Source organism: Cervus elaphus, chromosome 5 (assembly GCF_910594005.1).
Source record: "Cervus elaphus chromosome 5, mCerEla1.1, whole genome shotgun sequence".
Classification (NCBI taxonomy): Eukaryota; Metazoa; Chordata; class Mammalia; order Artiodactyla; family Cervidae; genus Cervus; species Cervus elaphus.
Genome location: NC_057819.1, coordinates 50952222 through 50975791, shown reverse-complemented (window position 1 = coordinate 50975791; position 23570 = coordinate 50952222). Strand labels below are relative to the sequence as shown.

The 23570-nt window shown below is 36.4% G+C and overlaps 1 protein-coding gene and 1 pseudogene across 4 annotated transcripts in view; one reads left to right on the top strand and one right to left on the bottom strand.

Annotated features, from left to right (window-relative positions):
* Nucleotides 1-23570, top strand: part of SLC7A11 (solute carrier family 7 member 11) — a 248002-nt gene that overhangs the window by 35461 nt on the left and 188971 nt on the right. The window lies entirely within an intron of this gene.
* On the bottom strand, nt 14167-15640 carry LOC122694125 (annotated as a pseudogene). Its single transcript, XR_006341121.1, has one exon. The product of XR_006341121.1 is annotated as a nucleosome assembly protein 1-like 1 (transcript).

Below are 23570 nucleotides of genomic sequence, written 5' to 3'. Positions count from 1 at the left end.
AGCTTATAAAGCCCTAAAATTTGGGGCAAAATTCCTGTTATATGATTATATTTTAGTGTTTAAAAAATGTTCCCATGGTGTTTCTTATAATTTATGTTATGTTCTTCTCTAAAAGTGGCTTTGGATCTATGGGAGGAGTTATCATTTAGGAGTTATTAAATATTTTTATGTGAAAACACAGTGATTATCATTAAAATTATGTAATATAAAATTATTTCATTTAATAATTATTTATAGCATGGTAACTGGTTCCACAAACAATAAATATTAGAGTAAGAATCATATTTTGAGGAGCACAAATGTGCAAAGTTTGGACCATGAAGGTGATATATAGTCCTAAGGAATATCTGAATTTTAAAATGATATTTTCCCCCCAAATGAAGTGTGCAGGAGTAATAATTGCTAATGTGTATAGTTGTTCTTAGAATTCAAAATGTTTTTATTGAAAATATAATGAGTTTTTGCTTCGTGACATTACTTTTCTGGCAACTGTGCAATCTATCATTGTTCAAAAAGTTACATGGTGCGAAGAACATATCATTGAGATGTATAATGTTTGTAATCCTGCTTTCAGATGGATAAATCATGTCTTGTGTTGATGAAAGCCAAGAAATGGATTGCTTTAGTTTGACCTTGGGGGTCTGAGATTAGTCAGTCTGTCTATTAGACTTGTTCCAGTGCTCTTCTCACTTCATTTATTCCTTCTGTTCTGAAGAGTTGCAAATAGTGGACTTGAAGGAAGTCAGTAAGCCTTGATATCATCTGTCATTATTGAAGAGCAGGCTGTCAACATGCTCTGATTAATCAGCTTTAATAGAAGGTTTAAATAATCAGAGTGTCACGTTTAATTAATACTTTGCCTGCCTTCAATTTGTATTAATTGATGCCTGAAAGTCGTCACACCTTATACCAATGATAATTTAGAAGAGGAGAAATTTTGTTTGGGAAAAATGCCCAAAGACCTTTAAGGTCCTGGGATCGATCAGAGTGGTTCATAAATGGTCCATAACCATGTTATTTACATTCAGTTCAAATGATGCAGTCTTAAATTCTTAGTATGTATGTTTTTATCCTTGTTGATTTGTAGTAAGCCAGAGTAAAGGCATTTGTTAATAATGTTTTATGATTTTATACACCTATTGCTTATAGGACATATGAAACTGTTAATATGATTAAAATCATAGAAAAACAAAGCAATTTAAAAATTGTCCAAACATGCTGAAGCAAAATTGCATGACAAGACATTAAAAGTTGACTTGAAATCTTTTATCTTGCATTTTGGCATTTAAAGGATGTAATTTTCTATGAAAGACAAGTCTTAAATGCTTTCTAGATTTCTAATGTAATAGTTGCTAGAAAATATCATATAATGTATATATGTACAGATTATAGTAAAATTGTTTTGTGATCTTTTTAACATAAAAAGTAATGTTATTTTCATTCTTAGAGTATTCCCAAGGTGTCTTTTATAAATACTCAAATGTTATATGCTTTTAAGGTATATAAACTAATTTTCACAGAAAATTACCTCACTGTAGGTAAATGTATCTAGAAAAATATGGATTATTAAGCAGAATTAATTTGTAAAAGTTTTTGCCACATGAGCTTCTTAGACATGATGTCTCCTAATGAAGCTAATTTGTAAAACTGAATTTATACCCAAGTTTACAAAGATTTCTTTGGCAAAATGAGGCATCTCTTTATTAATGGCAATAAGGCATTGCTAGGATTATTTTAATATGTGACAGTGTTTCTCTTCAGTTGTTGAAATAATTGAAACCTAAATTGAAATTATTCTACTTTACGTATTTCTTTTGGAAATATATATAAAAATTTGGCAGATGTATTTTTAACTATTTTCAGAGTAGGAGGATAATTATGCTGGTTGAGCCACTGAGGCAAACAAAAGATCAGGATTTGTACAAATGACACAGGGAAGAGATGATTATTCTGTGTTCAGAGAACAAGGTCACCAAGGTACTCTTCCTTGCCTTTGTGCTGTCTAAAAATTTCTCTCTAATGGAACGTGAGGCTCATATACCCTGCAATCACAATTTTTGCATTTCTCAGCTTCACATATGCATAAAAAATACATTTGGCTCAAACCCAGTTTGTTCATGTAAGGCTAAAGTGTCAAATAAGTGTTGCAGAAATTACAGGATTATGTTATAATATTTTATCAAGCAGTAATCAAAGAAGACAGGTATTAATCCTTCGTGTGCATTGTGGAAGACATTTAGAATTTTTACTTTTTAATTTTTAGGATTCTAACCCTATTATGAGGCAAAAATCTGAAGGTGAATGCTTTTGACTGTTTTATGTCCTTTCATTTTAGTTGTCTCTAAATTTGAATTTTAACTTTTTTAAAGTTTATATTTTGAGTCTAAATTCATAAACTCATGTTTTAGGAACAATAGTGGTGGTTCTACCCCATGTTTCTGTTCCCATTAATTATATATAAAACAAGAGACCACAAGTGGTATGATGAATAGAAGAATTTCAGAACTAGAGGGGGACTTTGCATGCTGTCTAATCTAACGCTATGAATCTCCTCCATATCTTTAAACAGGTATAATTCATATAAGAAACATTGGGAAACTTACTGTAGCCTTTTTGAACTGGGCTACCAATATTTTTTACTTGCATGTGTTGTTTATCAACATGCTAATTTCTATAAGCATTTCAAACTTTGATAAATTGTTGACTGGCTGGCATAAATAGGGTGGGTCAAATGTCTTAACTTTATTAGGTATAACAAGAATGTCCTTTGGGGGCTTCCCTGGTGGCTCAAGACAGTGAGGAATTTACCAGCAATGCAGGGAGACCCAGGTTTGATCCCTGGATCAGAAATGCCACCTTGAGTAGGAAATGACAACCCACTCCAGTATTCTTGCCTGAAGAATTCTATGGACGGAGGAGCCTGGTGGGCACCTGTCCATGGGGTCACAGAGTTGGACATGACAGAGTCAGTAACACTTTCAAATGTCGTTTAATTCCTCAAACACTAGATGTTGCAGAGTTAGAATCCTCTTATCTGAAAGGAAATACCTTCTAAAATTAGAAGTAATGTTGGTCATTAGATTGTCTCCTGCTTTTGAGTTTAACATTGTAGGAGCTCCCTTCATCAATATTCCACTTTATGCAAATAAATTACCTTTCTGTATGCCTGGATCTGAAAATCAATGATTGTACTCAAAAGATGGATCATAACTAAATTTTACATTCTCGATTATACTAGGTAAAAACTTCTTAGAACACTAATATCTAATTCTTGAACTGCTGCTTGGTATTCATTCATTCATTAAACAGTGTTTAAGGTTCTCACAAAAATAGATGGATATCCCATATTGCTCCTTATGGGAAGAAACAAGATGTATCTAGTCCACTAGCTGTGTGCTTGCCATGCCCTGAAATAATTTTGACAATTTTGTTCTAGTCATATTCAAACATTGACTCAGCTTGTCGGTCTACTCAGGAAAATGAGCAACTTTTGAATTTGTATAGGTGTAAGCTAAAATTGTATTCCAATAATGTGAGCATCTAAGATGAACCCAGTAAAGTTGAGACTTTCCAGTTAAGCAATATTTACTTCACTTTTATGAACTATAAAAATATTTACTTACGGAATCTTTGAAAATAGCATTTGCTCAGGGAATCAAAATTCTAATGCTGTCTCTACTTAATGAGATGTTTCACCTTGGGCAGACCTCTAAATTGCTTCTGAATCTTTATTTACCCCCCTTTAAATAGAGGGTATTAATCCCTATATTGCGGTTCCCATGGGGCTGTAAGGATAAAATATGTGAAAATCAAAAATGTTAAAGAGCCTGACAAGTAATATACAAACACCATCTGCAACTCAAACCTATGTTCTTCAAAGATTAGAATATTTCATAATCTTTGGAAAAAATTAGCGGATTAGCATAATTGTTTTATGAACAAAGGTGCCTTTTCAACACACATGACCTATTAATCAGCTTGAAAAGTTGTTCTGCACCATCAGCAAAGTGCCCAATTATTAGTAGTTAAAGGGTTCAGAAGATGATGAGAACTGCTTTTTATTTAATAGTTTCTAACCTCCCTCAGGTGGTAATAAGCTCATGCATCTTAATCAGAATGCATTTCTTGGCAGGTTTTTTTTTTTTTTTTCCATCTGAACCAAATATTTGCATACCCACACCCATACTGTCCTCATCATGCCATTGGCCAGTGGTGCTGCTATAATGGATGGACTATTTGTATTTCCAGTGCAGTCACCTATTTTTAGGTTCCCTCTCTTCCCAGGAAACTCCTTTATGAAATCTGACAAACAGGTTCTTGATCTGAGTGGCTGGTATCATGTACTTAAATTTTTATTTCCAGAAAGGAAACTATGGAATTGACACAAAATAGAACACAAGTGCTACTTTAGCCCTGAAAGGTGGTGTGTGTGTGTGTGTGTGTGTGTGTGTGTGTGTGAATGTTCACCTAACTTAAAAATGGATTATTAAAAATATGATACTTGTTATCTAAGTAATTGATGGGTTACTTCAGAGTAACACTTCACTATTTTTAACAATATAATGTGTCTTATTTCCATTCTTCAATTGAAAAAGCACATAGAAGTGAATTAACTTCTCATGGCCATGTAATTAGTACATGAGAAGACTAGGATTATAATCCATGTTTAATATAATAATGGACTGTTTCTCTGGCTGCAGAGCTTTTCTTTTCTTTTCTTTTTTTAAATTCAAATATAGTTGATTTACAATGTTGTGTTAGGTTCTGGTATACAGCAAATGTGATTCAGTTATATAAGTATACATATATATATATAATTCTTTTTAATATTCTTTTCATTATGGTTTATTACAGAAAATTGTATATAGTTCCCTTTGCTATACAGTAGAACCTTGTTGTTTATCCATTCTGTATATAATAGTTTGCATCTACTAGTTCCAAACTCTCAATTCACCCGTCTCCTCCACCTTCCCCCTTGACAAGCACATGTCTTTTCTTATGTCTGTGAGTCTCTTTCATAGGTAGATTCATTTGTGTCATATTTTAGATTCCATATATAAGCGATATCATGGTATCTTTCTCTTTCTGTCTTACTTTGCTTGGTATTATAATCTCTAGGTCCATCTGTCAGAGTTCTTCTCAAATACCAGCTATTCTCCTTGGAGGCAAAACAGATGTGACCCATGGGTGTGCAAGGTGATGGTGTAATGCCTAAGGATATAACTTGGCTCTGAAAGAGGAAGTTTGGAGAAGGGCAGAACCTAGAAGGCTAGAATAGAGAAGTGAAGGCATCTCTGATAGGGAACGGGCATGCACAAAACCATGGAGCTGTTTGGTGGTTTTAGGGAATATTGTGTGGACTCCTTTAGCTAAAGCAAAGGATTGTGAAGGTGAATAAGAAGACACAGTGATAGTTAAGATATGGGTGCTGGCGTGAGGTGAGCTTTATCCTCCATTACAAAAATTTAGGACCTGATCTAGAAGCCCTATGGGATGGGGTGGATGGGGGATATGTTGAATATTTTTGGTGTACATGAGGCAGTGTTTGGGGAGGATGACCCTGACGGCATGTTCAGTGGGTTTTCTTTTTGTGACATGTATACAATTTAAAGTGAATTACAGTCGAAGGAGTCACATTTCATTCTTCTTTTATGATTTTTTTAATCAGAGTACAATTTACAACATTGGAGCTTTAAATGTTGTTTAGTTTGTGCTGTATATTGAAGTGAATCAGCTATATGTATCTGAGAAAAGGTAGTCGTGTCCTGGACTTGAACCATTGCTAGAGTCAGACAAGGTGGAAAAGAAAGTGGCAGAAAATTCTATCAAATAGCACCTTAATCTCTTCACTGCCCAAGCCTAAAGATATGGACTAAACAACCTACTTAGAGATAAAGAGTGAGTCAGCATAGTCTACATATAACTCTCCTAAAAAATATAGAATTGTCTTTTTTTAATGGAAAAAAAAATACCAGTAAAAGACCATACCAATAAAAGAGCAAGTGAGGCTAAATTAAATGAGAAGAGGGTTCATTTTAGAATAAAATTTCTGTTGTTATGTGTTGAAACAGATAATTTGGTTAGGCATTAGAATTATCAAAATCAAGCTAAACGGGTTATCATTTAGCCACAATGATTTAGATATTCAGGTTGAAAAAAATCAGAGAAACCAATGCCTAAACTTGCTTCCAGTTCTATAATATAAAGGTTCTCATTTTAGATTAGTGAATATATAGGAACCAATGTGGGGAAGTATATACTGCATCATAGGTCTATATTATTGGGGAGGGTGTCACATACTAGCAAGATAGATGAAATCCAGAAATCCTTAGTTAGATTTTTAAGGTCAAATAGAAATCACAATATTGTAATCATTCTTTAATTAAAAAAATAGTTAAAAAAAAAAGAAATCCTATATCAGAGTTTGGAAGTATTTAAATAAGATGTGTTTAAAAATCTGGCATTCAAACATTTGGATTCTAGGGGAAAGGGGTGTAAGGAGGCAAGGAAAATAGCAGGGGCAGTACAGAACAAGAGCTGGGCTGGGAGGCAGTTAGCACTGCCAGGCATAGTGAGATTCACACTGGGGTAGAAAAAGCTCTGAACTTGAAGTAAGTGATGAGGAGTCTGGTTCTGGAGATACTTAATTTTGTGTCTGTAGCTACATCCTTTATCTTCTCTGAGCCTTTGATTTTTCAGCTGCAAAAAAAGAAGGGTAGAATAGCAAATTTTGAATTTTCTGTCAACTCCAGTATGTTCTGTGATTCTTATAGATGACGTGCAAGTACCTAGTTTAACAAATAGAAGGTATTTGGGGAGCATGGTCAAGGGATGAAATTTATGAGACCTCTCTGAGGAAGAAAAAGTGTCAAGGATACGGACAGAGAACAGGATTCTGTGACCAGTTTCTAGATCACATAATGATTGGTAGATTAGACAGGACTAAAGTTTTTGAGTTACTTTAGAAGATGGTAAGAAGTTTGGATGGACATGTGGGGGTAATAAAGCCAGATTGGCATCCACCCTCATCCCAGTGTGAGAATTTATCAGACCTGAAGATCTAGGGTGAGATACAAGCTCTGAAAACTGACTCATTGGGACCACCTTAACCACAGGATCTTATGTTATATGGAGTGTGCCAGGAGGAATATAGATTTTAATACACTTGTTAGGATGATCAGTATCTGTGATGATGAACCCTGGATCTGTTTACTAATTTTATCACATATATGATAGCTCTATTATCTTAAGTGTTAGACATTTATGATAATTAGGTTAGAATTATTGATTTATTTAGGATTTTATGCTTCCTACCTAAGGAATGAGAGTTTTTTTGTAATGACTTTCAAAAATGTATTTTCATTCTTCTATTCATCTGTTCAGTGGGTATTCTTATACTTATCTTGCAAAGTTTTGATGACAATCAGAAATAATATACCGATGTGTCTGACATTATTTTGCTCATAGTAGACGCTTATTTAATGATAGGCCAGTTACTTTTATTGTAGTCATCAAACATCATGTCATCAGCTCTTTTGTAATCCAGTAAGGGTTATCAGATCAGGATTTTTAAACTTGGGCAAAGTGTTTCTTTTCTTCTGCACTGCTTAATTGTTGGGTTTGCAATCCATTATGACAAGGTAAAAGACATCCTGTTTGAAGTGCTTTGCCATGGGAAGCAGAAATTATCTCAGTCTCAGAGTTAGGCTTTTCTGATCTCTGACATTGGAAGCTATTTTTCAAAGACCTGAAGTATTTCATTGGTTTTCTAAGGAGACTAGCTCATAGCTTTTAAACATCAGATGATTCTCCCAACTATTTACTATTGTACCATGTTCTCATACCCCACCTTTAGGTATTCTTTCTTCCTCTCTTAAACTTACAAACATGTGACAGATAGAAGTATCAAAAGCTTAACAATAATCATTGCTGATTCAAATTTGTTGAGAATGCAGTGATGAAATACAAAGGCCACTATTTTATATGGTGTGCTGTGCTTAATTGCTCAGCTGTGTCCAACTCTTTGCAACACTCTGGATTGTAGCCCCCAGGATCCTCTGTCCATGGGATTCCGAGGCAAGAGTACTGGAGTGGGTTGCCATTCCCTTTTCCAGGACATCTTCCCAACCCAGGAATTAAACCTAGGTCTCCTGCATTGCAGGTGGATTCTTTACCATCAGAGTCACCATATACTTTTTATGGTAAGATATACTATATTATATGGAAGATAATTTATGAAATTAAGTCTATGGCATAGCACTCAAATATTTTATAATATGTGAAAAAGTAAAGCTTATAATATACTCATGCACCATAAAATGAGAAAGAGACTAACAATTATAATGCATGATTTTTATAAACTGAGTTGTTTCCAGAACCTGGTAGTTTGCCTATCACACTGAGCTTTTTATAAGCATCTGCTGTCCCATTCATCTAAAGCATGTCTCCTTTTGGCCTTTCATGATGTCATTTTTTCTTCCTTTCCAGTATTGTACAGTCAAAGTCATTCATTCAACGATAGATCGCAAAGCATGTAGTAATATCTCTAAAGGGCTAAATTGTTTCAATTTTCATGTTACCTCTGTATAAAAATAGTTCTCTACCCATTTACCTTCTTCCATTCACACATTGGTATTGTTGTGGCCCAGTTTATTAGACTAACTCACTGTCACAATTAACAACACAATGAACTTGACCTTCCTAAAGGAGTCCTGGGTACCAGTCCTGGGTATTCATTGGTAGGACTAATGTTGAAGCTGAAACTCCAATACTTTGGCCACCTGATGCGAAGAGCTGACTTATTTGGAAAGACTGATGCTGGGTAAGATTGAGGGCAGGAGGAGAAGGGGACGACAGAGGATGAGATGGTTGGATGGCATCACCGACTCAATGGACATGGCTTTGAGTAAACTCCAGGAGTTGGTGATGGACAGGGAGGCCTGGCGTGCTGTGGTTCATGGGGTCGCAAAGAGTTGGACTTAACTGAGCAACTGGATTGAACTGAACTTGACCTTGAAAAAATAAACCACAAAGGCCTGGGGTGTTAAAACTGGAAGGAAAGTAGCCATTAAATTTTCCAACCCTTTCCTTGTAAAGATAAAACAGTTGAAGTCAGTTGTTGGATTGGTAGATTAATTTGCTTGTGTTTAGGAGTTTCAGTCCTGATCCCTTTCCAGTCCTCTTTCTAAACACTTAATGATGTTTGAACACAAATCTAAGAGAGATGGATAGGGCAAGATTGTAACCTTGAAATTGTTAACAGTTGAGGGGAGAATATAATCATTAGGAGTCCCCTGTATGTCATTTGAAAAGAGAACAAAACTGCTTTTCAAAAATATTAACATTTACCTACATTCGACTTTCTGAAGCTGTTATTCACACACGTAATGAAAGAAGTCCCAGGCTTCTTGAATTAAGTATTCTCTTCCAGGTCGTTTATTGAAGGTCTTTTAGTTACAAAATCAAAACAGAAGCTTGATGATTAGGAAATATTAAAATATTAGGCCATTATAAGGAAATGGTTGGGTTTTTTAAAACTTTTCTCTAATCTTTAGAGATTGACTAGTTCTTAAAAGAGTTCTGAAGTCTCTCTGAGGGGCAATATTTAATTTCCCCGCATTGATATTGTCAAACAGTCAAAATCTCACTTCCTTTATTCTGGCCTGAGGCAGGCAAAAGAGAAATTGATATAGAAGACATGATTAATTTTTTTTTCTTCTTTGAGCGAGAAAATGACAAAAGAAATGAATGAGATAGATAGCAAGAGGAGGTCATGATTCTAAAAGACTGTTTTCTAGCTGCTCGGGGTCTGATAGAAGAAAGGTTAAATGTGTTTTAAATGTATGTATTTAGCAACTGATCCTTATAATGCCGTGTACTCTTGCCAGGGAGAGGGGATCCAGTGGCAAAGATGGGGGGCAGAATGGAGCTGCAAATTAAACTCAGTGATGTCTCTGTCTGGGCCATGAGACTGTCTTTCTGCCAAGCCACAACCTGAACTCTGAACTGCGGCAAGGGAGAGAGCTTCCGCTTAAACATGTAGGTGCTTCCAGATTGTCAGATTTATGATGCAAGTCTGTGACTAAGCAGCGTGGCAGTTTCCTGTTCTCTAAAAGATAGTGCTAATTCAGTTCCTACTGTGGTTATTTCTTTTTTTCAATTAATTTTTATTGGAGCATAGTTGCTATTTCTACAGCAACTCCTCCCAGAAGTCCCCCACCTCTCAGTCTGGCCTCTCCAACTCCACGTGGCTAGTCCAGGGGCACCCAGGAACTCAAGATACCCTGTATCTCGTTCTCATAATTCTCCTAACACACCTCGTTTATTCCATCTTTAACTAGCTAGGACACAAATTTCCATGTGTAGTTGTGGTCAAATGATTTAGTCAAGGGATAGACAGAAAATTTCTTTTTATGTCTTCTGTACCCTGCCAGGAAATGTCAAAGTAAAACTTTATGATTTTCATAGTATTTTCAGTAACAGTCTATAGTTTCTCCCTTTTTATCTTAATAATAGACGATCATTTTAAACTATCAAAAATATGTAGAAGAAAATTAAAGTCAGATATCATCTCATGATTAGATCAAATGTAAGTACTCATTGAGAGTTTGTTTTTTTTTTCCCCACTTGTGTGTGTATTTGTGCCATGCATGTATTGTAGAGATAAGTATACAGAGGCATTTTGCTTCATAACCTTGGCATTTTAGTATATATTTACTTGTCTGCTTATATATTGGCAGTTTTTCCTGTGTCATTCATTGCTGTATCCGCAGCAGTTTGAAGGCACTGTGAAGTCTTCTCTGCCATCTAGATTTGCTGTTTGTCAAGCTTAACGCTTACTCTTTCTTTCATCTGGATCTATCTCACTTTTAAAATTTCATGTCATTTCATTATTTTCCTAGATCTTTCCTAATACCATTTTTAATGGTGGTGTAATATTTTACTGGGTAGGTGCATCAGTATGTACTCACTTTTCTGTTAGACATTGAAAATGTTCCCAGTTTTTCTTAGTCTAATAATGTTGTTTTTATGCATTTAATATATAAATCTTTGTACATAGTCAATGATTTTCTTAGGAAGATTGATAAAAGAGAATTACTGTGTCAAAGGCAATGAAATTTTAAAAGGCCTCTTTTTGCATTACCAAGTTGTTTCCCAAAAATGGGTACATATATAAATTTTCTCTCCCAATAATGACATATAAAAACACTTAATCAGCATTCTATCATTATTTACAAAAAATCTTTGTTAAATGAAAAGCAAAAATTAAACCTCCCTGTTTTAAGTTCCAATTTCACACAAGAGGCTTAATACTTCTTTCTTGTCAGGTAGCTGTGCGGATGCCACGTGGGGGCATGAATAGTCATGATTCAACAGAATTCTTTGTATATCATGGGCACTGATTCTTTATATCCTGTTCTTTTTTTTTAAACATTTCATGAATTTTTCATATAAATAATTTTTTCTTTATGATTCAACTTATAGAACTTTGAATTTAAATATACTAACTAATAAGTAAAATGTTTAAATATCTATTGAATTTAAATGTGGGGCTTCCCAGGTGGCACTAGTGGTAAAGAACCTGCCTGCCAACGCAGGAGACACAGGAGATGCTGGCTGGATCCCTGGGTCAGGAAGATCCCCTGGAGGAGGAAATGGCAACCCACTCCAGTATTCTTGCCTGGAGAATCCCATGGACAGAGGAGCCTGGTGGGTTACAGTCCATGGGGTCGCAAAGAATTGGACATGATTGAAGTGACTTAACAGCAGCAGCACATTTAAATGTAACCATTTAAAATTTTTTTCTGTATATTGCTTTTATATCATAACTGTTTCTATATCCTAGATCATTTAAATGTCACTCATGTTTTGTTTGTTTTTCCCTGATTTTTTTCTATTGAACATTTGTCTTATCTGGAATGGATTTCTTTGAATGTGATCCATCCAAAGTATCCATCTATCCTTGATTTCCCCCCAATATTCCAATATCCCATCATTTCTTGAACAGTCATATTACCTTTAACTTATGATATTTACTTAGCTTATAACATTTACTACAGTTATCTTATTATATATTAAGCTTCTATGTCATGTACTAGGTTTTATTTCAAGGTAATCTATTCTGTTTCACTTATCTCCTCTGTTGATATATCAACCCATTAATATACAATTTTTATTATTAAAAGTTTTAATGCTTTTTTAATTGAGAGGAAAAGGAGGCCTTAATTGAGAGAAAAAATATTCTTTTTCTCTAAATAAATCAACATGAGTATAACATATTTGTATAAAGACAGTTTGTACTCTTAGCTTTCCATGCATAGGAAGAGAATCCATGCAGTACTTTGAAATTTAAAACTCATGGTTTTTCAAGTTATTTTGGTAATATTATCTCATAATATAACTTGCACTATATAAAGATATATTCTGCATTTACGCATAGAGAAGGAAATGGCAACCCACTCCAGTATTCTTGCCTGTAACATCCCATGGAGAGAGGAGCCTGGTGGCTGACAGTCCATAGGGTTGCAAAGAGTTGAACCCAGCTGAGTGACTAAGCATGCACACATTGCATATATGACTAAATTCTTTATAGTCTAGAAATTTCTTTTGCTGTGTCCTGTGGTTAATTGTTGGCTTATTCTTTTTCTTCTATTAGATTTTTTAAATGCTGACTAATTATAACAACCTACAAGTTATCATCCAATAATATTAGTCTTAATCTTTAGCCTTTCTTAACACCTGATCTCTACTGATAAAGCACCTTTTGTAATGATTGTCTCTGTTCCAGAATATTTTTAAGCAAAATGCCAAATGCCAGAATATCAATGGACATTTCAGTGGAAACATGCAAAAATTGTTTCTTTATGATGCTTGTAGTTGTTGAATCAACCGTGTAGGGATTAAACATGAAAGAATGTAATTATTATGTATGTATCCAACTAGTTCAGTTTATGCTCCTGAGAAATAATCTTTTGCTACACACAGTATAAACATGGCAGTATACACAATTCCGAAGCAACATATATTAGAAATAATAAGTTTTTCCCTTGAAATTTTTCTTATTATTGAACCAAACATCTGTGGAAAATACTTGAATCATGTTTTTAATGCATCTCTTAGACACTTGCTACTTTTCTCACAAAATGAGAATGCAGTATTGAATTGTGTCATTTCTAGCATTTATTTTCTCGTGGTGGTTCCAACTCATTTGGTACAGTTCCAAATGGATGCATAGAAATCAAATCAAGACACAATCGTGTTGCTCTGTCAGTCCAATAGTCAATCAGGAAGCTCAGTGCTTTGACCAGGAATGAGTCAGCTGCTATCATATATTTAGAAGTGAGCCTTCCTTGTGCCTTTTCCCTCCCTCAGTGACATCTTTTCAGCCTATGGTCCCTTTCCATCGGCTGCTGCCTCTAGATTGCGAGGCCTGATCCCTTCCACGGTTTGGACACCGTGTTTGTTTGCACTGCTATTTCCCTGCCGATGGTTGCCAGTGCCATGCTGTGTTCGTGTTTTATGGGGAGACATTCATGTGTGGCTGCTGTGTTTGATATTAAATCTGAGATGAACTTCAGGAACCTCCTGCTTTTTATTAAAAATGATTTTGGCTAGGGGCTGTGTTATCCTGTTCATAAATCAGGTGTTCGCAGAGATTTAATAATTTAGAATTCACATGAGGTTTGGGTGGAATAAACATTCCTTTTTTTCGTTAAAGCTGCCTCTTAACATTTTTTTTTCCTTTTTCCTCTTCGTTGCTTCCATTTATTTATTTTTTTAAAGTCTTCTTTTGGGAGGTTAGTACAGATTTATCTCATAGCTGTGAAAATAATATAAAAGGAAGAATCAAAACGACGGCTTAGTTTGCTTGAAGTAATTTAAATTTGCTAAGTTTTTTGAGTCTTTCCATCACTATTATAAACACACTTCTAAGTGTTTTAATCCCATTATACATCCGAAGTATTTATCTTCTCTTCTTGTTTTAATGAACTATTTCTTTTAGAATATATCCAAAAATAAAAGGTTGATGAAAAGCAAATAAATAAATGAGAGGCCAAATAGTCCAGGAACTCTTTCCATATGTGATTACAAAGTTCATAAAAAGCAGAACTATTCTTGAGAGTGACAGAGTCCTGACAACTCCTCATGAAAATATTTGCACTAGAGTTTTTTTTTTTTTTAATTATATGACATTTTTATTTTAGGCTGCAAAAACAAAAATGAGCAAACAAACAAACAACAAAAAACTTGAAATAGGCTTGTCAAATGATGTAAATTCATCCTTTCCAGGAAAGCAGAAGGTAGATCAGTGCAGGTTATCCTCAAGGCCACATACATCCTGCTTCACTGCTGCTTGCACTCTGCTGGGTTTTGATCCTTCTTTGGGTCATAGTCTGGATCATTTTCTTCATCTCCTTCTTCTTCCCCTTCCTCATCCGCTTCTTCACCTTCTTCATCATAATCATCGTCATCATCTTCAATAGCTTCTCCAGTGAAGTATAACACTGATCTTGGGATTATACGCTCACGTAAAAAGTGACCAATTTCAAAGTCTGCAGCGAGGATAGCTTCGGAATCATCATCCAGATCTCCACTCTCAGGAACTTCAGGAGGGGCAAAAAAATTGAAGAAAGAGTCATTAGAGACTGTCTTGGTCACAGTGCGAACTGTCCCACGTCCCTTGTGTTTCTGCTTCTTAATCGTTTTCAAAGTGACATTCTTCCCTTTTTTCCAATCTATCTGGCACCCTGTACAACCCGTAATTTCTGGTCCATCAAAAGAAAAGGGATCAGAATCATCTGGTTCTGACCTCATCCTATATGTCTTTGTCAACACTTCATTTGTGAAATATTCATTGGGTTCAAAGTGAAATTCTAAGACAAAACTCATAGGTTGACCAGCATCTGAGAACTTCACTTTAATATCTTTCAAGTGCTTCAGAATAGGTTCATCATGTTCCTGAACCATATCACTGAGCAAGTCAACATTCTTAAAAACAGTCAACCAAAACTCAGGAATTCCCTTGGGGGATCTTCTTTTTCTTCATCCTTTTTCTCATCTTCAGTCTTGGCCTTTTCTTTTAGCTCCTCGGAAATTTCATCTTCCTCATCTGGTTTCCATTCACATTCTTCTTCTGTAGGTTCATAAATGGCATTAATGATCTCAAATCGCTTATCAAACAGAGGCTGATAAAGAACAGCATACTTTCTTTCAAGATCATGAACTTCCTCATAGAATTTGGCTTCTATCTGTGCACATTTAACTTGAAGGTTTGTAAGAGCATTCATTCGTCTTTTAACTACCCTAGGCAAGCTTTCAATGTATCCTGTTGGTGTTTCTACCAGACCATCAAGTCTTTCTTGAAGGGCTGCAAGAATCTGAGGATTTTGCATCATCTGAACAGTCAGCTGACGCGCTTTGATTTTTGTTTCTTCACCAGTCTCTTCTTCTTCTACTTCTTCAACATCATCCAAATCTTGATCAAGTTCAGACTGTTCTTTGTTGTCGATGTCTGCCATGTTGTACAAATGCCAAATATTGGTGGCGAGCGCGGGGAGCCGGGCGGCCCGAGCTGCGCAGGCGGTGACTCAGGGCGGCGGCGGGAGGAGCAGGAGGCGGCGCCGCGAGCAGATGGCGCTAAAAAAAAAACTGCACTAGAGTTTTAGAGCAAATACTTGAGGACACTTTATGTGGTCAGTTGAATGTCCTTGATTTCTCTGTAGAATTTGGTAAGTGTGAATATACAAGGATATTTGCAAAGACTGTTGGAGTTAAAAATGTTATGTTTTGTTTTCCTCACATTGAAAATAGTAGGGAATGAGGAGTACAGAGGTTGTGGGGCATACTCTGAAATGGAGAGGAGACTTCTCTAAGGGGAGATTTTGATCTGAGCCTGACTGACTGAGGCATCATGTGAAGAATGGGAGGTGGGGAGCTCCATGTCTTATCCTGTTCAAATTTTGGATTCCATGAGAGAGTGATTTTTTTTATTGTAGTTTATATCTTTATCACTTTACTTATAACAATGTCTAGCATAAATATTTGACAAACAGTGGTGAAAGGAATCAACTTTTTTATAAACAACTCTGATAGATCAAATGACAATATCCTCAATAATGTTATTACAAATGTCCTAAAATTCATATAATTTTTAAAAATATATTTGCAATAACATTTTGATGAAAGCTAAAGGCATAAAATATAAATGTCTTTGATGATATGGTCCATTTAATGTGGCATCCAGAGGTCTGACCTGATTTATAAAAACTGTCTTAGAATTTGGAGAAGGGACAGACCACTTAGCCTTTAAATGCTCTTCTGTAATGGTCAGCGAGGCTGATACAATGTAGGTAGTTGTAATGTGCTGGTATTCCTGATTGAGGATAGAATCATAATCTCAAGACCCAGAAGAAGTGTTTGAAAGTCAGTATCCTATTTTTTTCTTTAAATGACAGAGCAAGGCAAAAGCAGGCATTTCCTTAGGATGCTCTGATACATGAGCAAGGGCTCAGCTGAGTTTTCAAAGGATTCCGTTGAACAGTCTTTACAAATCAGCTTTGTTTGCTAAAGTGATCAAATGATGATCTTCCAAGTGAAATGGACACTGCCTTTCATTAATTCAGCACCCTCTTTAAGGAGGAAGTTTAAGCCTGGAGAAGTCCAGTGATCTTCTAGTTCCCTGTGAATGCCTGGAACATGACTTGAACCAGCCTTCACATTGGAGCCTAGAGAATTTTTCATAATTCTATGAAATCAAGTTAAAACAAACATCAAAGGCAAAACTTCAGAGAAAAGGTTTTGCATAAAGAAAGCTTACACTTGCGATGGTATATGTACATTTTTTTCTTTTCTTGGTTATAGGAATTTGAGGATGGGTCAAAGGGAGACTATGTAAAAGAAGGGAAATTACAGGGTGGGTGAATGAGGGAACCACTTCTCTTTCTGAAGCAGGTGGGCCCTCAACCATTGCATGTTGTGTTGGACTTTATCCCTAAGGAGAGAGCTTGCCTGTGAATCCTTGCAATCTAAGAAAAGGCATTAGCAAATACAAGATAAAGCACAAAAGCTTATTTTTCAAAAGGTTTGACTTTTGAGCTGAAAGATAAAAGACGACGATATCCATTTCTGCTGGGAATACAAATCTTGGTAAACGAACAGCCCAAGGAGAGCAGAGAGGAGCTTGCAGGAAGTTCTGCCATTCTGGGGGCCTTTGTGACCTTTGCAGGGAGCTGTCAACTTTTCCACACAGGAGTCTTCATCATCACTTTCTTGATAATGACATACTATCTCTCTTAACTGGCAAGGTGCTTAACCTATCAGCTCTTTTTCTTTTCATCTTCACCTTTCTCTGTGGCTCCATTAAGCCACTGTGTCATGTTCTCTGGGGCCTGGCCTTGTAAATGTACCATTTTGATTAAAGTCAAGGCATAACTATTAGCTCCCCTATCAACTCTATACCTTTCCTGCTAAGAATTTTTCCCTTAATTACCTATACATAGGATTGTGGCAGTGAAAAATTATTTTAACTTTTAGGATCAAATATATCCATATATGCAATCATTCATAGGTACGCAATTTATGAAACCAATACATGTACCTTTAATAGGAAGCCAGTATTGAGTCCAAAAATTATCTAAAGACATGACTTGACTTGTAGCATCTGGAGGAATGTTTTAAAACTACTCAAAAGCACTGGGTCACTTCAGTTGTGTATCAATACATAAAACAAGTAAAAGAGGACTGATCTGGTTGAAGTGAGTGATTATAGGTTCACCTACTTACCTATTAGTTAGTGTATCCATCCATGTATGTGTGCTAAGTTGCTTTAGTAGTGCCCGACACTATGAGGGGAGAAGGCAATGGCACCCCACTCCAGTACTCTCGCCTAGAAAATCTCGTGGACGGAGGAGCCTGGTAGGCTACAGTCCATGGTGTCTTAAAGAGTCAGACATGACTGAGTGACTTCACTTTCACTTTTCACTTTCATGCCTTGGAGAAGGAAATGGCAACCCACTCCAGTATTCTTGCCTGAAGAATCCCAGGGACAGAGGGGCCTGGGGGGCTGCTCTCTATGGGGTCACACAGAGTCGGACATGACTGAAGCGACTTGGCAGCAGCAGCAGCAGCAGACACTTTGAGATTCTGTGCACTGTAGACCGTCAGGCTCCTCTGTTCATGGGATTCTCCAGGCAAGAATACTGGATGGGTTGCGGTGCCCTCCTCCAAGGGATCTTCCCAACTGTGGGGTCAAACCTGCATTTCTTAAGTCTCTTGCACCATTAGCCGAATTCTTTACCACTAGCGCCACCTGGAAGCCCAGTCCTACCAGTGACTGCCTTCTATTCTGATTCCCAGAGCACCCAACTGGAAAGCCAGTTATCAAAGTAAAATGATTGCAAATAATTAGACTTGTCATTGTTGGTCACAAATGTTGAAGGCAGTTTTTGGTGGTAGAAGCAGTAGTTCATTTGTCGTGGTTCAATGTCTCCATGTTTATCTGTTCCATTTCTTATCATGCAGCTGATCAGAAATGTGACTGGATTTGATTTATGAGTTTATAGTAGGAGAAGTGTTATCAGTTCCTTCTGATACTCATGTTACTGGCCTGAGGGAATTTTGACTCTTAATTCCCACTTACTATGCCAAAGTGGGTGTATTTATTTTACATCACCTTGTTCTTAGTGTAAGAGTATATTTATTAAACTTTGCATTATCTTATTATGTGTCCTTGGTCAAAAAAAGGCAATTATACTTTGATCTTTGTTGGATTGGTAGCAATTTTCAGAAGTGCAGGAGATATTATATTTCAAAAGAATGAACAAAGGGGTCTATGTTTGCTCTGTTTCTGGGCAGTTGGAATAATAATAGAATTTTCACTATTCTAACATATTCAAATGTTTTAATTTATTCTCGTCATGTGGGACATTATTTTAAAGACTTTATGTCATATACTAGTCTCTTACGGAGAAGGCAATGGCACCCCACTGCAGTACTCCTGCCTGGAAAATCCCACGGAGGAGCTTGGTGGGCTGCAGTCCATGGGGTCACTACGAGTCGGACATGACTGAGCGACTTCACTTTCACTATTCACTTTCTTGTATTGGAGGAGGCAATGGCACCCCACTCCAGGATTCTTGCCTGGAGAACCCCAGGGATGGGGGAGCCTGGTGGGCTGCCGTCTATGGGGTCGCACAGAGTCGGACACGACTGAAGCGACTTAGCAGCAGCAACAGCAGTCTCTTACAAGATAAAAAATATAAGGTAAAAATTAATGAGGACCCATTTTGTCTCATATAAATTAATTCACTGAGATCTAAAAGTCTGAAAGATTAAAAGTCTTGATAAAATGAAATCCTTCATTCTCTTGTTAGGGTAATGCTAGCTGCTTTCACAAATGAGCCACAGATTTTCAGTCGCTTTAAACAATCGAAAGTTTAATTTATAAATCATGTAACAGTCCACTGTTGGTGTCCCTGGCTGAGGGTGGATTTTATTCCAGGTATTGATTCTGTGGCCCAGATTCCTTCTTCCACATTGTGGTTTTGCCTCTGTATAGATCCTCTGCAACTAGGGAAGTAGGGGTGGGGTGCGGGGATAGACAAGGCAACCTACTTCTTAACCCCCTTGACCTGCAATTGCCACATCAGTCGACACGGATGAATGAGCCACACTCCCACCTAGATACTGGAGAGTCCAGGAAATGTCTATCTAGGTAGCTGCTTCTCAGGAATAACTGATACTTTGGAAAGAAGAACACAGAATTGTGATGAGTAGTTCATTTTCTCAGCCATATGTATCTGAGGCCTTCCCTGATAGCTCAGTTGGTAAAGAATCTGCCTGCATTGCAGGAGATCCCAGTTTGATTTGCTGGGTTGGGAAGATCCACTGGAGAGGTGATAGGCTACACACTTCAGTATTCTTGGGTTTCCCTTGTTGCTCAGCTGATAAAGAATCTGCCTGCAATGCAGGAGAGCTGGGTTTGATCCCTGGGTTGGGAAGATCCCTTGGAGAAGGGAAAAGTTACCCACTCCAGTATTCTGGCCTGGAGTCAGACATGACTGAGCAACTCTCACTTTCACTTTATGCATCTGAATCTCAGGAACTTGGTTGTTTTGAAAAAAATGGTTTGCATCACCTTAGAGTACTTTACACAAAATCCCAAGGAAAATATAATATTTTAAAAAGGATACTGTAAAAACAGTATAACAAAAATAAGAATTGAACATTAGTGTGAAATGTAATTTATTGTTATTAAAATATTTTGTCTTCTGATTTATTTACTTGCTAACATTTTATCAAAAACCAATTTTGTTTCTATTTTTGTGCACTCAAACTTGCCTAGTAATATCTTTACATTCATCCATGATAAATATGGATAACTGTAATACATCTGGAAGACACACTCTAAATCTTGAGAAAATGAGAAAAAATGAGATGCAGACAATGCAAATTTTTTGTTCATATGAAATTCAAGCAAATGAAAATTTACTCTCAAGCTATTTACATTTTGCTGAATAATTTTATTTAGGCATGAATTTATTCTAATAGTGGGATAAAAAATCAAGTGTTGTTAGGGCTGAAAATGCTTATACTAATGCTTCTGATTGCTTATTACCCTATGTTTCTGAATTATAGGTTTCCATTTTAGTTCATTTTTCTGAGTGGTTTTGCTGCACTTTTCTCTCATTTCATGTATCTGTGTACATTTTTCCTTGAGCCTCCTTCAGCCTGCAGTCTTTTAATCTGTTTCTGTTCATTTCTTACGTCTCCCTACAGGTTTCTCTGTCTTCTTTTTGTTTATGGAATTCTTCATCTGTGGACAATGGAAAATGGTGAGATTTAGATTAGACATCAGTGGTATTGCAATTTACAACGTCTCAGTGAAGATACCCATAACTTTGCCAGAGTGCAGTAAGAAGCAGAGGGCAGGCGTTTAATGCTTGAAGTCAGTGGGATCACTGTGTATCTTTATGTGACAATCTGCTTGTCACATTACTTGTGTTCAGCCTTGGCCCAGAAATTGTCATTAAGTTAGAATGTGAACCGTGGACCTCTAAGAATGTTTATAAATGGGTTTATTGAATGTTTTCTTCCTCTTGCTACATTTTCTCCTTTCAGTGACAACCCTCACCTTCTTCCCAGCTACTTGCTGTGCCTGCTCAAGTGCAGTTCTCTTGTAGTGTTATTAACAGTCCAGTTCCCACTCCTGGTGTATAACTAGAGAGATATGATAGCACTAAATGACAATGAGACAAAGTCACTGAAAACATGTAAAGCAATTCATCAGGTTCCAGACATCTGTAATCTAACTGTTTCAAGTCTGGAAAACAATCCCAGAACTCTTCTTTGTAATACAGTCCCTGCTGGAAACATCAGAAATCACATAGCCAGATATTACATTTCCATTCTAGAGGGCATCTCTGGAGAGTTTGAGATGAGCAAGAATCAGGGAAATTATGTGAAAATGTAAGAAAGAAGAATCACATGAATGAGAAATATAGATTTCCTTTGATATGTACTATTATTTATCTTTTGGTTTATAACATATTTGGGGTGAGATAAAATTAACAGCAGAGGTAATAAAAATACACTGAATAATTCTTCAAAATTAAATTGGTGGATCAAAAAGGGAGTAGTAAGACATGCTTGAGTCACTTCTGGGTCAGATCTAGAGAAAGACTCTCAAGGTCTCCTCAGGATCCTTCTAAAGAAAATGGGAAATATGTATGATTCTAAAATAAGTTCTCAGAAGCAAAAAAATATTTATAATATTAAACATTTTGTGTTGACATCAGTCATGGCTTTTTTTCACTTATATAGAAACAGTTTACTAAAAATTTTTAAATTCTGTGAAAAATCCTATTTTCCTTTTTATTTGTATCTCATATTATGAAGTTTGCTGTTTTCATGCCCTTCTTTTTTTATTTTTATTTTTTAAATTTTTAGTTGGAGGATAATTGTTTTACAATGCTATGTTGGTATCTGCTATACAACAACGTGAATCAGCTCTAAGTATGCATATGTCCCTTCCCTCTTGAGTTTCCCTTCCACCCCCCAACCCCATCCCACCCTCTAGGTTGTTATGGAGCATCAACCCCAGATTGAGCTCCCTGTGTTATGTAGCAACACTTAGCTTCCCACTAAGTGGAAAGTACTTAGCTGCTCAGTCCTGTCCAACTCTTTGTAACCCCATGGACGGTAGCCAGGCTCCTCTGTCCATGGGATTTTCCAGACATGAATACTGAAGTGGGTTGCCATTCCCTTCTCCAGAGGATCTTCTCCTCCCAGGGATCAAATCTGTGAATCCTGCGTTGCCTGCATTGCAGACTGATTCTTTACCCACCAAGCCATCGGGGAAGCCCCAACTTCCCACTAGTTATCTATTTTGCTTATGCTAATGTTCTTGCCCTTCTTAATTTCTCTTTTGTCCCCTCCCTGATTCCTCCTGAATGCCAAATACTTGCATTAAAATATTAATGATTTTTAAATTAAAAAAATGTGAAGAATCAAGTACTTCTCATAGAAGATTCCAGTATACACGAGAGTAGGTTTTAGCAGAACTGTCATCATGCCCAATTTCATGGCTCAAAGACAATTTTAGATGCCCAGGACCGATGAGTTTTGTGATCCCCAGTGGGTATATCCACAGATGAATGTATGAAGCTTGCTTTCATTTACATAAATCTCAGAAGATTTTATGACAGTTATAAAACAGCTTTAGAAATATCCAGAAATTCAAGTGATAACAGAATTACTCAGATGGTCTGAATATCAGAAATCTTTGTGACCTTCAGGTTCCTCAACTCTGAAGAATCAAGCTAGATTTGTTAATTCTGTTTTCAGGGCAGGAGTCTTTTTAGCCAATATGAAGCTAGAAACAATGATCATTTTTGATGCTGAATCATATAGATGCAAAGTGTATTAAAAATGCATCCCATGCTGCATCATTTGTGATGATTAAGATGCATAGTAAAATATACTTGGCTTAAAATGTGTCACATGGTAACATCAGAAGATATCAGCCTTCTGATCTTTGTGATATAAATAGAGTATATGTTTGTTAGCATGTGAGGATCCTAGGAACTTTGTACCTAGAGTTCAGGTAGGCACAAGCAGACATGTTATCCTGGATGAGATAAATTCCATGAATGTGGAACTTAGCATTGGAAGATCTAGGTTCAAGATCCAGCTCTCATGCTTACTACTTTTGTGACCTTGGCCTGTTGAGTCGTGTAACCTCTCTGAGCCGTGTTTGAAAATACTGGTATTGCCTCCTATTTCAGTGAGTTTTGGATTTTGTTATTTGTTCATGTTCTATTTTATTTCACAAAGGATATGAAATGCCATGTGTGTATTTGGAGATAAAATGTATTTGCCAGCACTTTGTAGATTGTACAAATATAATCTACCTGCCATTCCTATTGGGATTATTTAAATTTCTGAGGAAATCTATCTCTAGAATGAGAGTGCTTCTAAGCAGATGTTCCAGAGACCTCCATTTAATAATTTCTGATAAAATAAACATTCATCCATGTGTTACATAGACTGGTTACAGATGCCAATTTAAAATA